We start from the raw sequence: 15,259 nt of genomic DNA, 5'->3' as shown, positions 1-15,259 counted from the left end.
TCTTCCTCAACTAAAGTGCTGGGAAAAGGGAGTGTGGAAATTAAGTTCACCTCCGGGAAAGTCCTAACACTTGAGAATGTCCACTATGCTCCAGAAGTTCGGAAAAATTTAATCTCTGCAGATCTCCTGTCACGAAATGGTTTTAAGATTGTTATTGAGTCTGGGATTGTAACTGTGACCAAAGGGAAAATCTTTGTAGGAAAAGGGTTTGCCACTGGTGGTATGTTCAAGATGAGCATAAATGAAGCTACTACTTCTGTTTATATGGTTGACTCTTATTTTCTTTGGCATTCAAGATTAGGACATATAAATTCTCGTTGCATTCATAATATGAATAACTTTGGTCTTCTTCCGTGTCATGTGAAAATAGAATCAATTATGTCTAATAATGTTTGGAAATTAGTGGATTTACCTGTTGGTTGCAAAACTATTGGCTGCAAATGGATTTTCAAAAAGAAATTAAAAGCTGATGGTACAATCGATAAATTTAAAGCACGTTTGGTTGCAAAAGGCTTTAAACAAAAAGAAGGTATTGATTATTTTGATACTTTTGCTCCTGTAACCAGAATATCTACTATTAGAATTCTGATTGCCATGGCTGCCATATATAAGCTTCAAATCCATCAAATGGACGTTAAAACGGCCTTTTTGAATGGAGAATTAGATGAAGAGATATATATGGAGCAACCTGAAGGTTTTGTAGTGCTAGGGCAAGAGCGCAAAGTTTGCAAACTTGAGAAATCCTTATATGGATTAAAGCAAGCCCCTAAGCAATGGCATGAAAAATTTGATAGTTCTCTGGTGCATAATGGTTTTAAAATTCATGATGCGGACAAATGTGTCTACAGTAAAGTAGATAGTGGCTCAATTATTATTATTTGTTTATATGTTGATGATATGCTTATTTTGGGTAACAATAGTGAATGCATAAATCAAACAAAAAGATTTTTATCTTCCTTGTTTTGTATGAAAGACTTGGGTGTTGCAGATGTTATTTTAGGAATCAAAATAATAAGAAATAAAAATGGCATCATATTATGTCAATCACACTATATTGAGAAAATTCTTACAAAGTATGGATATCTTAATAGTTCACCAGCATGCACCCCATATGATCCAAATATGAAATTGACTCCTAATGATGGTGCTAGTGTTCAACAATTAAAATATGCCAGTGTTGTAGGTAGCCTTATGTATGCAATGAACTGCACAAGGCCTGACATTGCCTATGCAATGAGTAAAGTGTGTAGATACACTAATAATCCTGGTCATCAACACTGGAATGCAGTGAACAGGATTCTTAGATATCTAAAGCATACTTTAGACTATGGAATTCACTATACCGAGTTTCCTGCTGTTATTGAAGGGTATAGTGATGCAAGTTGGAATACTGACTTTGAAGATTCCAAGTCTACGAGTGGTTGGGTTTTTACCCTTGGAGGAGGAGCAGTTGCATGGGGGTCTAAGAAACAGACCTGTATAACTCATTCTACAATGGAATCTGAGTTTATTGCTTTGGCATCTGCTTGTAGAGAAGCTGAATGGCTTAAGAATATGCTAGTGGATATTCCACTAGGTGAGAAGCCTATACCTGCTATTTCAATGTTTTGTGATAGCCAATCAGCTATATGTAAAGCAGGTAATATGAAATACAATGGGAAGTCTAGACATATTAGTCTAAGACACAGTTTTATAAGACAAATGATTGATGACAATATTATTTCATTGAAATATGTGAAGTCATGTCAAAATTTGGCAGACCCATTTACGAAAGGCCTTTCGAGAGATGTCATCAATAAAACATCGAGGGGAATGGGAATTAAGCCAATTAAGTCATCACCTAAGGATACCCAACCTAGAGCGTTGGAGATCCCACATGCATAGGTTCAATGGGAAACGAATTGGTGAATGATAGATATTGAGCATATTTATGTAAGCCCATTACTGATGTGTGCTCATGAGCTGTAACTAATATGAGGGTTGAGCTAATAGCTCTTAATGAGTTTGTAGGCCTTAAGGCTAAGGTGTGTGTTACAGTACACCTAGACAAACTCACCTATATGAGTGTTGAAATGTGAGCCGTTTCTTATGAGAATTGGCAATTCTCTAGAGCACTCATGAATCCAGGAAAGCACAAGGCTCTAAATGTGCCAACATGAAATCCACACAATCGAACTTTTGGAAACCGATGTATGATTGAAAACTCCGTTAACAATATAAGGAGCTAAGTTCAAGGTAAGTCCACTTAGCACCTTGGTTAATTTAGGTTTTCTTTCTAATAGTGGGGGTTCAAGTCATGCAGACACTCTCACTAATGCATAGGTTTCTATGCAAGCCAAATATATTTTAAAACTAGTGGGGGATTGTTAGGAAAGTTTTAAATTATTAATGGTTACTATCAAAAGTGTTTTGAAAAGTTTAGTCCCATATCTAAGAGAGAAAAGCTTTTCAAGAGGTTTAAATAGAGAGTTTGTATTCTATTCTTTACTTTGGTAAGCCTTGAGTATTTAGGTGGATTGCGGACGTTGCTGCGCATCGTGCAGCAACGGACGCGCCGTTCGCGCACACGCGCGCGCGCGCGCGTGCGTGCGCAAGGGCGCTTGAGGCGCAATGTGGCGTTTTGATGGCGCACTTCGCACGCTCGCAGCGGTGCGAGGTGCATATGAGGCGCAAATATCCATTTTGATTTTTCGGTTTTGAGACATCTGGCCGTTTGAAAGGTTTTAATAGCATTTATATTGAGTTTAAGGCGCTTTGTGACTGTTGGACGGTTTTGGAGGCCTTTGATTGACAGTCAAAGGTGGGTGACCGTTCAGGTACCTTTCATCCTATTTTCAAACTGTCAGATTTATGGCCTTTAATCTCATTTATCGCAAAACGTTTTGGCCTCTCTAAAAGGTTATAAATATCTTCTATCTTCGTCTTTTGGAGATCAGAATTTCTGACTCTCCAGTTTTCTCCTTTCTTTCTTCTCGGTTTGGCTTGCAGAGTTCATGTGTGGGAGAGGTCATCTGTTCTTGCGAAGCAGTGACTCTCTTGAGGTTCAAGCCTAGTTGTATCCTGGGAACTCAGTCGTAACAAAACCCTTTTTCGCATCTTCGGAATTTCCGGAGTGGGGCGATTGAAGTTCTAAAGATAGCGATCTTAAGAACGTGCCTCTAGGCTTGAATTCTCTTTTCTGAAATCCTGTTTTCACTAGGTTGGTATAACAGGTAGTTGGGAACGACAACAAGCTATGGTGTACCACTCTCTGCCCTACAGTCTATTTGGAGATTCAGGAGACGGTCCTTACTACGGACATGTATGTCTTGCCTATGAAAGGTGCAGATGTTCTGCTTGACATGCAGTGGCTGCAGTTCTCAGGTTTCGTCCGCTGGAACTTTAAGGATATGATGGTGCAACTTGAGTTTGATGGGCGGCCAGTGGAGATCTATGCAACCCCCTGAGTCAAAACTACTTTCCAAGGTGATAAGGGAGGGATTATGCCAAATCTACATCATAATGGCGGTGGAGAGAATGACCCCTATGCTGGATCATAATAGTGGATATGGAAAAACTACTCTAAGAGTTTGGTGCCATGTTTGGAGAACCAAAGGTCCTTGCACCCCCATGGCCACACGACCACACTGTGACCATCATACCAAGATCTAAACCGACAAACGTCTAGCCGTACAGTTATGCTCATGCTCAGAAGTTTGAGATCAAGCGTCAAGTAAGAGAGATGCTCAAGGACAAGATCATACATGCCAGCAAAAGTCCATATTTTTCTCTAGTACCGCTGGTAAAGAAGAAATATGCAACCGGACTGATTTGCATCAACTACAAGGTCCATAACCAGATCACGATTAAGGATAATTATATGATCTTTGTTATCGATGAGCTCCTAGATGAGCTATATAAGGCACACTATTTCTCAAAGTTGGACTTGCGATCGGGCTATCACCAGATTCGTATGGCCCCAAACGACATCCAAGAAACAACATTTTGGACTCACAACAGTCACTACGAGTTCTTGGTGATGCCCTTCGGACTCATCAATGCCCCTGACTCATAAACGGCATCTTCAAGTCGTATATGTGCAGATTTATATTGGTTTTTTTTATGATATCCTGATATATAGCCCTACCTGGGAAGACCACTTGCAATACTTGTGGATTGCCCTCTGAACACCACTTGTATGCTCGGCGCTTCAAGTGCAGCTTTGGGCTAACACGTGTCCAGTATTTAGGATACGAGATTTCAGGATAGGGAGTTGAGATGGACCATGACAAAGTTGAGGACATGCAAGACTGACATGTGTTCTGGACTCCCAAGGCCTTGTGGGGATTCCTTAGCCTCACCGGGTATTACCATAAATTTTTCTAGGGATATGCTCAGCTCCTAAACACGCTGCTAAAGAAGGGGGCATTTGGTTGGATTGAGTAAGCTACTTGAGCCTTTGAATCCTTGAAGGATGCCTTGACCTATTTCCCTATGTTGGCCCTACCAGACTTCACAAAGACTTTTATGGTAGAGACAGTCGTGTCTAGGTTGGGGATATGGGTTGTCCGTACCCAGGAAGAGCATATGTTAGCCTACTTTAGCAAGGTTATCATTTTTGAAAAGCAATGACTCTCGACCTACGAGAAGGAGTTCATGACCATTATAGTTGTTATAAACAAGTGGTGACCCTATCTGATTGTGTGATACTTTGTGGTCTGAACAGACCACCAAAGCCTCAAGTACATGCTTGAGTAGAGGGTGAACACTCTGATCTAGCAGAAGTGGGTCTCTAAACTCTTCAGGTATGATTTCAAGATCCAGTATTGCAAGGGCGTCTGCAATCAAGTTGCAAATGCACTTTACTGATGAGGCCATGAGGATGAGTTGTCTTGCTTCAGCATGATGGTAGTGACGTTTTTATTCCTGGATAATCTCCGTCAGATATACGAGGTGCATGACTTCTTTACCATAATTTGGACAAGGATTCAATGAGGAGAGGTCAGCGGATATGAGATTCAAAGGGACTTAGTGATGCATCAAGGATGGATAGTTGTCCTATATGAGTCAAACCTGATGGGGGGTCTTGATTGAGTAGTACCACACCTTCAGCCAAACACGAGGTGCAGAGGACATACCAAAAGTTGAGTCAAGAATTTTCATGGGTAGGGATGAAGAAGCATGTACAAAGGGTCATCGAGCAATGTGATGTCTGTCAAAGAGTCAAATATGAGGCAACCTCTCCTGCCAGCTTACTGCAGCCCCTGCCTATGCCCGATCACGTTTGGGAAGACATCTCCACAGACTTCATCTATGGGCTTCCGTTCATCTAGGGAAAAACAACAATTTTGGTAGCGGTGGACTTGTTGACCAAGTACGACTACTTCATGGTTGTGGCCCATCCCTACACGACCCAAACTATACCGAGCAGGTTGTATGTTACCCCTTGAACACCGGGCCGCGTGTTTGGGGTTCCGAATGAGTGCCACGTGGCACTCATTCGGTTGGTTATGTACGGCGGAAGGAATATTGCAAAACCCAAGAACTTCCTCCGTACATAACCAGCCGAATGAGTGTCACATGGCACTAATTCGGACCCAAACACGCGGCCCCGTGTTCCAGGTGGAACATACACCACCCTCTCCAAACTATAGTAGATTTGTTTGTACGATTTTTTTTTTTTATTGCACAGTATGTGTCGCATGATAGTCAGTGATCGCGATCCCCTATTTATTAGTACTTTTTGGGTTGAATTTTTTCAGATGTAGGGGATCAAGTTGGCCATAAGTATTGCCTGCCATCCTTAGACCAATAACCAAATAGAGGTGCTGAATTGTTGCCTAGAGGATTACCTCTATGCATCGTAGGCAACCGACCTAAGGCTCCTACCCTAGGCCGAGTGGTCCTATAACATGGACCATTATTCCATGATTTAGGCAACACCCTTATAGGTTGTTTATGAATGACCACCTCCCATTGCGGATTACGTGGGAGGTGCAGTGCAGGCAGATGCTGTGGAGGCCTTGTTACTCAAGCGAGGTCAACTGCTGTGGTTGCTATGGTGAAACACAATGATCGAGCAAGAGAGAATAAGGCAGACGTATGACAAGAAGCATGGGCCATGCCAGTTCCATGTGGGCAATCATGCACTCCTTCGGTTGTCATCCTACTGGCAAGGCACCATCCGACGTGTTCTCTATCACAAGTTGGCATTGCAGTTCTACGGACCTTTCCTGGTCATGGAGCAAATCAGTACAGTGGCCTATCGTTTGGATATGCCAACAGGAGTTAAGATCCATTTGGTGTTCCATATCTCACATTTGAAACTCTATAAGGGTGAGCCACCATATATACCTCCAGACCTACTTGATCTAAGGAAGGCATCATAGCCCCAACCCACTCGCATATTGAGGAAAATAAGATGCACACATGACAAATATCTGGTCACGGATACCCTTGGGAAACATTATTTGAAAAAACATTTCATCAAATGGGAATTCAAGAAAACCCTTTTAAAAATATGTGTGTACTTGGTAATGATTGGGAGAATAAATATTTCCTTCTCCAAAGAAATATGTCATATTCTCGATAAAAAATAAACTATAAGCAGTTCACACCTTGAAACTTGAGGTATATGAATAAACATGTCTCATTTTTGGATGAGTAATGGCATGACTATGTGCCAGTGACCAACTAATGATGTTGGTTTGGGAACCCCAAAAAAATTGAGGTGTCAACACAGTCCCAACAAGATGCCTATGTTAGGTGAAAAATAGGATTATCATACCTATTCTATCAAATCTAAGTTATTTTTTAGGCACCAACATTGGAAATTCGAGTAAACAATAAAAGAACAGAGAGAGATCAAGAAACTATTTCAACGACACCAAGATCACTCAAAAATGATGTACAGTTGGAGAGATACGACTTTTCAGAAGATAAACTATTTGACAGATAGTGACTACCATTTAGAAATTTGTTTCAATATTTGATCCCAGAAATGGTGACTACCATGTAATTTGTCGGTTTGGAAAAGACTGGATCCAATGTGTTTGGTCTAAATTAATATGGATTTGGACTCTAGCCAAGACCCATATTAATCTGAATTTGGTCTAATCCAAAATCCATTTGGATTTTTAGAGATGGGTTTGGATCTTAGATCCAGATCCAAATCCACGCCCAACGATTTTCGAGCTTTAAATTCATCTAAAAGTTTTAATTTGGAATTAAATAAGGTTAAGAAGTCTCCTAAGTTAATTTGGCTATTTTTAGAAGCTTTAGATAATTATTAATTAATTAATAATTAATAATTAATAATTAATTTTGGAATTTGTATTTTAGGATTGAGAAGAACTTCTTAATAGAGACCTTACTCATGCCTAAAAAGATTTGAGAGGTTTTAAGAAGGGACTTTAAAGAAATTTGGAAACTTTGAAAAAGTAAAAAAAAATAGAGTTTTGGAAATTCTTGGAAAGCAAGGTGAGAGAGAGAGAGTCCTCTTATGAGGAAACTCTTCCTCTCCGGCCCATTTAAAGAGGGTTGGAGAAGAGGGGAGCTCACCCTTCCTCTTGTCTATATAAAGTAAAAAAAAAAGCAAAGAGAAAGAAAAGGAAGAAAGAGAGAAGGAAAGAAAAAAGAAAGGAAAAGAGAGGAAGGAGAGGAGGATGAGAGCTTCTTCATATTTTTTCTTCACTTTTTTTATTTAAGGTACGCGTTTTATCTATTAAAACAAGTGAGAAATTGATATAGATTGGATTTCCAATGGAATAATTTGATGAAAATCCATAGAAAAGTTGTTTATATCTTTGTTTTTGCAAAAACAAATGGAGGATGATACATGGATCTTCCTCCATAGTTGTACTCTTGATATATATTTTCATTCTTACATGCAATAAAAATTCTGCGAAAACGGAATTTTTATTGATAGTAGATATGTGTATTTAGAGGTTTCTTTTGGTGGACATAGATTTCCATGGATGTCTTTTGATTCTTTTCATTGTTTCAAAAATAAAATTTTGGTACATGTTGTTCCATGTTAAAACAAAATTATATTCATGGTAGAAATAGCTTAATATGTATTCTTTCACGCTAGATTTGATCTCCATGAATGGTACATGGTCTGTATTGTTCAATGTAAGCATGCCATGGAGGAATACATGGTCAATTTCGTGTTGTCTTGCATGGAAGCATACCAAGTTTGAATGCTTATGCCTATACCTCATGTTCAAGTGCATGTATAACTATATAGGAATGCATACGAGACATATATATTGTTGAATATTTAGATCATAATATGTCTGAGTCTGTCGTGACACCATGCATGGTTTTATTTTCTAACTATGATGTCTGTTTTGGTGAAACCAAAGAGCACATGAGATTTGGGATCAAACTTGAGCTTAGGCTCATTAAGGGATTGATGGGCCTGTTGTTCATTTTATTGTTGTATATGTTTGATCCGAGTGAAACAAGACCAAGTTTCCAAGCATATAAATACATCGCCTATTGAGAGGCCATGAACCACATCTATGTCTTTAGAGCAGTGACCCAAATTTCAGTAGTCTAGAGTCTGGCCAACTTGATCCAGACTCAGATTCAAGATCGTGGTCTCTGTTGGACCTGCCAGACCTGTTGGGCAGCAGGTTAAACCAACCAAATGAATATATATATATATATATATATATATATATATATATATATATATATATATATATATATATATATATAAATGTTAAGCATATCTTATAAAGGATAAGAATAAATGGTTCATATTACATGAGAGTATAACTATCAAAAGTTTTTTTCACATATAAAATGGAAAATATGATACTAAATTGACCATGCTAAATCCATCCATACAGTCTAATCTATGCAATTAATGAGCCAAGTGGTGAGTTGTGACATAGCTGGGAACCTAGTCTACGTTGTGAATGTTTATGCTTGGTGAATTTTTCTTCAAGCATGATATTGATAACTTCTGTGTTTCTGATTAGTTGTTTGTAACATGTATTGCTTACCATCTCTATATGACTTTCATAATAAGGTTGTGAACTAATGTCTATTGAGAAAACCCTACCTTCTGATATAGATAACAAAATAGATTTCTGAAGGCTAACAAGGCCCAGTCAGACCCAATCTGGCCACTCGGCTGGACTGGTACAGGTCTGGCAGCCCCTTGCCAGACCCGATTTTGGTCGGACTAGGTCAGACCCAGCCGATCAAGGTCGGTTGGGCCTGATCCAGTCGGCTGGGTGTTAAGGCCTATTTAAAAAAAAAACAAAGTACAACTATACAAAAACACCCCTGGTTATACAAACGTATACCCAATTCTCACTTAATGGATGCAAATACCTTTGTGACAATGATATATTATAATACAAAAAAATATATAGCCCAATACACTGTAATACGTAGCTATTCATAACATGAACATGATATTTCTTCTCTAAGATTTGTTATCAACTCAGCCTACTAGGCTAGTCAAACCTTCTTTCTGTTGCTAATATATGCTGACAACATCCATAATAATCATAGTTTCAATGACCAAGCATTTGAAAGACAATTATGTGTGAGATTATGCCTGCATATGACTTGTCTTTTTAAGATTTGCTATCAATACAGCCTACTACAACAACTAAATTGACCACTTCATGTTGTTTAAGTTGCTAATACATGCTCATACAAACCTGTCACATGTCACATGGCCAGCCTAGTGGAGCTCGACTGACTGTCAGGCTTTGGCAGCTTGTGACAGGCGGTGCATAGGCCCAATTTGGGTCTTGTGTCACCCTGCAAGGTGTTGGCTATGTATTATAAAAAAAAATTATACATACATGCATATATATATAGGATATGTCTCGTATGCATTTTAAAAGCTCCAAAATCTTGCTAAGTGTACGTATTTCGATTTTAACTCATGTTGAATATGGTGTCTTTTTATTCACATGTTTTAACTTAATATGACTTGCTTTAGCATTATGTTATTTCAAAATTTGGTTCAAATGCACGTATACTCATAAAAAGAATGTGTATGGCTATGTAATTAGATTTTCAGATTTGGTTAAGTACATGCATTCTGATTTTTATACTTGCTAAGAACGAGATTCTTTCACATGTTTTGATCTGCTATGACTTGTGTTAGCAATATGTTATTGTAAGATTGTTTCCATTGCATAAGCTTACATATGATAAAAATATTTTTTGCTTGTACAAAATGTTATGTACGGTCTAATATTTAATGAGATTGATTCATGAATGTTCACATGCTTAATTGAATTGATTGGTGATTAAAAGCATGCATTGGTTCATATGTTTACTTGAATTGGTTAATAAATGGAAGCATGTTTTGGGTATGGTTATATGAATGCATACTTCTAAATATGAATACATGCTGAAGGATTTAATCATTGGCATGCATGGTTGTGCATTAAAAAGCATGTGACATGTAATGAATGCATTGGCATGTTCCTAATGATTGTTTCATATGAATGCATGGATGATCAAAGTGGATTATCATGGGCAGTGGAATGCCTTGAGTCAGTATGCTCATTGCTCTACTTGTTTATGCATTCCAAAAGTCATTTTGGCTATTGTGGTTTTAATTATACCGTTATACACTTCTTCATGGGTTGGAGCCCCGTGATGAGCCTCACATTTGGAAATGCGAATTTGTGATATTAATTGGAGATGCTGAATTTCAAATTAATGAAACAACTATTAATAATAACATAAAGAAAAAGAACAATGTAATGTACTTTCTAAGATGACTAATCGGGAGTATAAAACTCTTGAAGTTACGGTTTTGGGAAAATCGAATGGATACATAAACTGTGTGTGATGTTGTTGCCTTTGAACCTGATATTGAGGTTCTTACTTCTGGGCACAGTTTTAGGGAGTTTTTGTCACTTTGCTTGAGGGTGGTGTGTAGACACAGCTGCTATTTTGGTATACCAAGAAGTGACACTTGTGGATGCTGTTTTACTTGGTATCCCGACATTAGATGTTGTTTTCTAATATTCTGATGGATGATGTTGTTTCTTGCTATCGATCGAGGGTTAAGTTTGAAACCCAGTAATAAAATACAACTTGTGTGCTAAGTTACCTTGAGAACCCTACTTGACCTTAAAAATTCATAACCGTTTTGAGTATTCGTGGGCAATGGTAATAATAATAAGTAGAATTTAAATGTATATGTATCTATCATAATAGGGACATGCATATGAAAGAAAACTTGATTAAAAATAATAAATTATTCATGCACTAAGATCATGCATTTTCCTATTATGCATTAGATCATTCATACTTACTTACTTCTCCATTTGTCCTGTATGATTAACTACATGATATTGTATTATGTTGCATGTCAAATATCTTTAATGTTTATCTGAATTATGTTCTTATTGCTGTAGTGTCACTTTAAATTATTGTATGAATCATATCTGTATTCTTTATGCTTATTTGTTTCATTAGAGAAACTTATACTCAAAATTTTGGTTCTGACGCCCATATTTTTATATCTTGCACTCTCAGATACCCAGTGAGAGGACATTATTCTGGTAGAGCTACGAGTGTATCAAGACTGCTGGACAGATCACTTAGGGACAGTGTGGCTCTAACCCTTCACTTACTTTTTGGCATACTCTAATTTTCTTTTATCTTGCACTTGTCTCAGACTATTTAATTTCAATTAATAAAGTGATTCAGTTTGGGTTTGGTTTGAAAGATGGGGTGTAAGATCCCCTATGGTTGGTTGAGTTATCGAGTAGTGATTGGAAATGTAAAGGCCTCAGGTTTCTGGAAAACCTTCTGTAATTGATTTTAAAAAAAAAATCACATTTTTTCAAGGGTATGAGTCAGGGTCGTTACAGGTTTGATATCAGAGCACACAACTAAATCTTATATTTAACCATCTTCTGAATTATTATTTTTTTTAATTTTGGTAAGTGAGCCATGTTCTGAAGTGTCAGCAAGTCATGCCTCGTACTCTAGAGTAGTTTCTTTCATTAGTAAGGCTATTGAATACTTTTATTTAAACATTGAATTTTTTTATGTTGGATTGCTTTTATAGTTAATTCTCTTGTAGCGTGAATTAAAAATCTTGATGTGATGGTATGAATGAAATTGTCTAGGATCAATCCTAAGGGGGTAGGATCGATCGGGGTTTGATTTTTCAAGAATTTTTATGTTTAGATGTATCGACGCAAGGACACTTAGACTTCTACCAGTGCTCCCATGGATTGGCAGGAGCAAAGAGACTTCATGATGAATGCCTTCCAAACATTGACAAAAAGTGTGATGGCACAGGCAGAGCAGACAACACAAGCAACGTAGGCGACACATGTTGCACAGGCGGTGCAGGCAACCACCTATATCGATCCCTTTAAAGTGATTTTGAACCCCAGTGGGGCTTCTTACGAGCGATTCTTGAAGTTGGATCCACCAACTTTTTCAGAAAAGGCTGACCCAGAGGTAGCCAAGAGTTGGGTCAAGGAGACTGAATGAGTGTTTGATGTCCTACCTGTCCCCGAGGATAGAAAGACCTTATTTGGCTTGTATCGTTTGAAGGGTGATGCCAAGAAGTGGTGGGACACCCTACGAAGGGTGAAGTTGGCCGACATGGACATGATTCTCTGGGAGGTGTTCAAGGAAGAGTTTCTGGACACTTACTTTTCCTCTTACATTGAGGAGCAGATGCAGCAGTGGTTCTTCGACTTGACTAAGAGGAACATGAGTCTACTGGACTACACCACTAGATTTTGGAGTCTCGAGAGGTACTGCTCGAACTTCTTCAAGAATGAAAAGGCGAGGTGATGGAGTATTTACATGGGCTGAAAGACAAACTCTGAGTATGAGTGTTGAGAGGTCGACCCACTACCCTAGCAAAGATGATCAAGACTATGGCGGTCCTGAACAAGGAATGAAAGAGGTTCAGGGGCGACTCGTAGAAGAAGGGAAACAATGGAGGTAGTTCGGCTGGTGGTGCGAGGAAAAACCCACCCGTAGGTGGAAAGGAGGAGGGTGGCAAGAGACAATGGATATAAGGGGATGTCAATAGGGTGCGCAGTAGGGATGACCTCAGCATAGGCAGCAGCAGCAGGGAAAGGCCCAATCGATGTGTCGCAGGTGTAATGAAAGTCATTCTCAAGGTTTTTGTCAGATGTTCAAGGGGGTTTGCTATTGGTGTCAGCATCCTGGGTACATCGCTCCCTACTGTCTGAACCAGCCATCAACTCAAGGAGGACAACATCAGCATTAGTCACCTCAATAGCAGCAGGGTCAACGAAGGACCAACATGAGGGTTTATGCTGTTACGGCTACCACATAGAGTGATGAGACAGAGATGATCGACGATATCATCTTAGTTGCCGATCATTAGGCTCATGTGATATTTGTTTTTGGTATTACCTACACATTTTTGGTATGTTCTAATTTCGAGAACAAAATTCTTTTAAGGGAGTAGGGATATAATATCACATTTTTCATACTTAGCCATTTTTAGGTTTTTTAAAAAATTGGCTAAGTATAAAAGAAAAATCATTCAAACCTCGATCTTAAACCGATGTTTTTGAGTCTAAGCTTGGCTCAGGTCTCATCAGCTAGGTCAAGACGAGCCAATCGAAACATGAGAATTAGTTTTATTTTCAACCTAGAAATTCAAGCAAAATTTGAGCAACATTCAGGTTATTTTTGGGAAAAATTTGGAATTTGATATTTGCGTAATATGTCGTTGGATGCGTCTCAAAATTTTGAGCGCAACGGTATGTTATTTTATCGAATTCGAGTTCCGATTGGCCCAAAAATTATATTTTTCTAAAAAAAGTGCAGTTTGTTGGTTTGGATTTGGATCAGACTGGATCCAATGGGTTTGGTCTGAATTAAGATGGATATGGACTCTATTCAAGACCCATATTAATCTGGATTTGGTCCTGTCTAAAATCCATTTGAATTTTTGGAGATGGATTTGGATGTTGGATCCAGATCCAAATCCATGCCTAATGATTTTTGAGGTTTAAATTCATCTAAAAGTTTTAATTTGGAATTAAATAATATTAAGAAGTCTCCTAAGTTAATTTGGCTTTTTTTGAAAGCTTTTAGATAATTATTAATTAATATTTAATTAATTAATATTTTATAATTAATTAATTAATTTTTATTAATTCTGAAATTTGCATTTTAAGGTTGAGAAGGACTTCTTAATAGAGTCCTTACTCATGCCTAAAAAGGCTTGAGAGGTTTTAAGAAGGGACTTTAAAGAAATTTGGAAACTTTAAAAAAGTCAAAAAATTAGACTTTTGGAAATTCTTGGAAATCAAGGTGAGAGCGAGTCCTCTTATGAGAAAACTCTCCCTCTCCAACCCATCTAAAGAGGGCTGGAGAAGGTGGGGGGGGGGGGGGCTCACCCTCCCTCTTGTCTATATAAAGTCAAAAAAAAAAGAAGGAAAGAGAGAAGAAAAGAAAAAGAGAGAAAAAGAGAGGAAGAAAGAGGAAGGAGAGGATGAGGAGAGCTGCTCCAGCCCTCCACCCACGTTTTTCAATCTTCATTCATATTTTTCTTTACTTTTTTTATTCAAAGTATGGGTTTTCTCTCTTTAAACAAGTGAGAAATCGATATAGATTAGATTTTCAAGCAATAATTTTATCGAAATCCATGGAAAAAGTGTTTAGATCTATGCTTTTGAAAAAATATATAGAGGATGATGCATGGATCTTCCTCCATGGTTGTACTCTTGATATTTTTATTCTTTCATGCAATAAAAATTCTGTATATGCTAAAACAAAATTTTTATTGGTAGTAGATGTGTGTATTTAGAGGTTTCTTTTGGTGAACATCGATTTCCGTGGATGTGTTTTGATTTTTTTCATTGTTTCAAAAATAAAATTTTGGTACATGTTGTTCCATGTTAAAACAGAATTATATTCATGGTAGAAATAGCTTAATATGTATTCTTTCACGCTAGATTTGATCTCCATGAATGGTACATGGTATGTATCGTTTGATGTAAGCATGCCATGGAGGAATACATGGTCAATTTCGTGTTGTCTTGCATGGAAGCATACCAAGTTTGAATGCTTATGCCTATACCTCATGTTCAAGTGCATGTATAACTATATAGGAATGCATACGAGACATATATATTGTTGAATATTTAGATCATAATATGTCTGAGTCTGTCGTGACACCATGCATGGTTTTATTTTCTAACTATGATGTCTGTTTTGGTGAAACCAAAGAGCACATGAGATTTGGGATCAAACTTGAGCTTAGGCTCATTAAGGGATTGAT

This window comes from Nuphar pumila, chromosome 6 (assembly GCF_984573655.1).
Source record: "Nuphar pumila chromosome 6, dmNupPumi1.hap1.1, whole genome shotgun sequence".
NCBI lineage: Eukaryota > Viridiplantae > Streptophyta > Magnoliopsida > Nymphaeales > Nymphaeaceae > Nuphar > Nuphar pumila.
The sequence above is the reverse complement of the archived record's forward strand: the minus strand, read 5'-3'. Positions refer to the sequence as shown.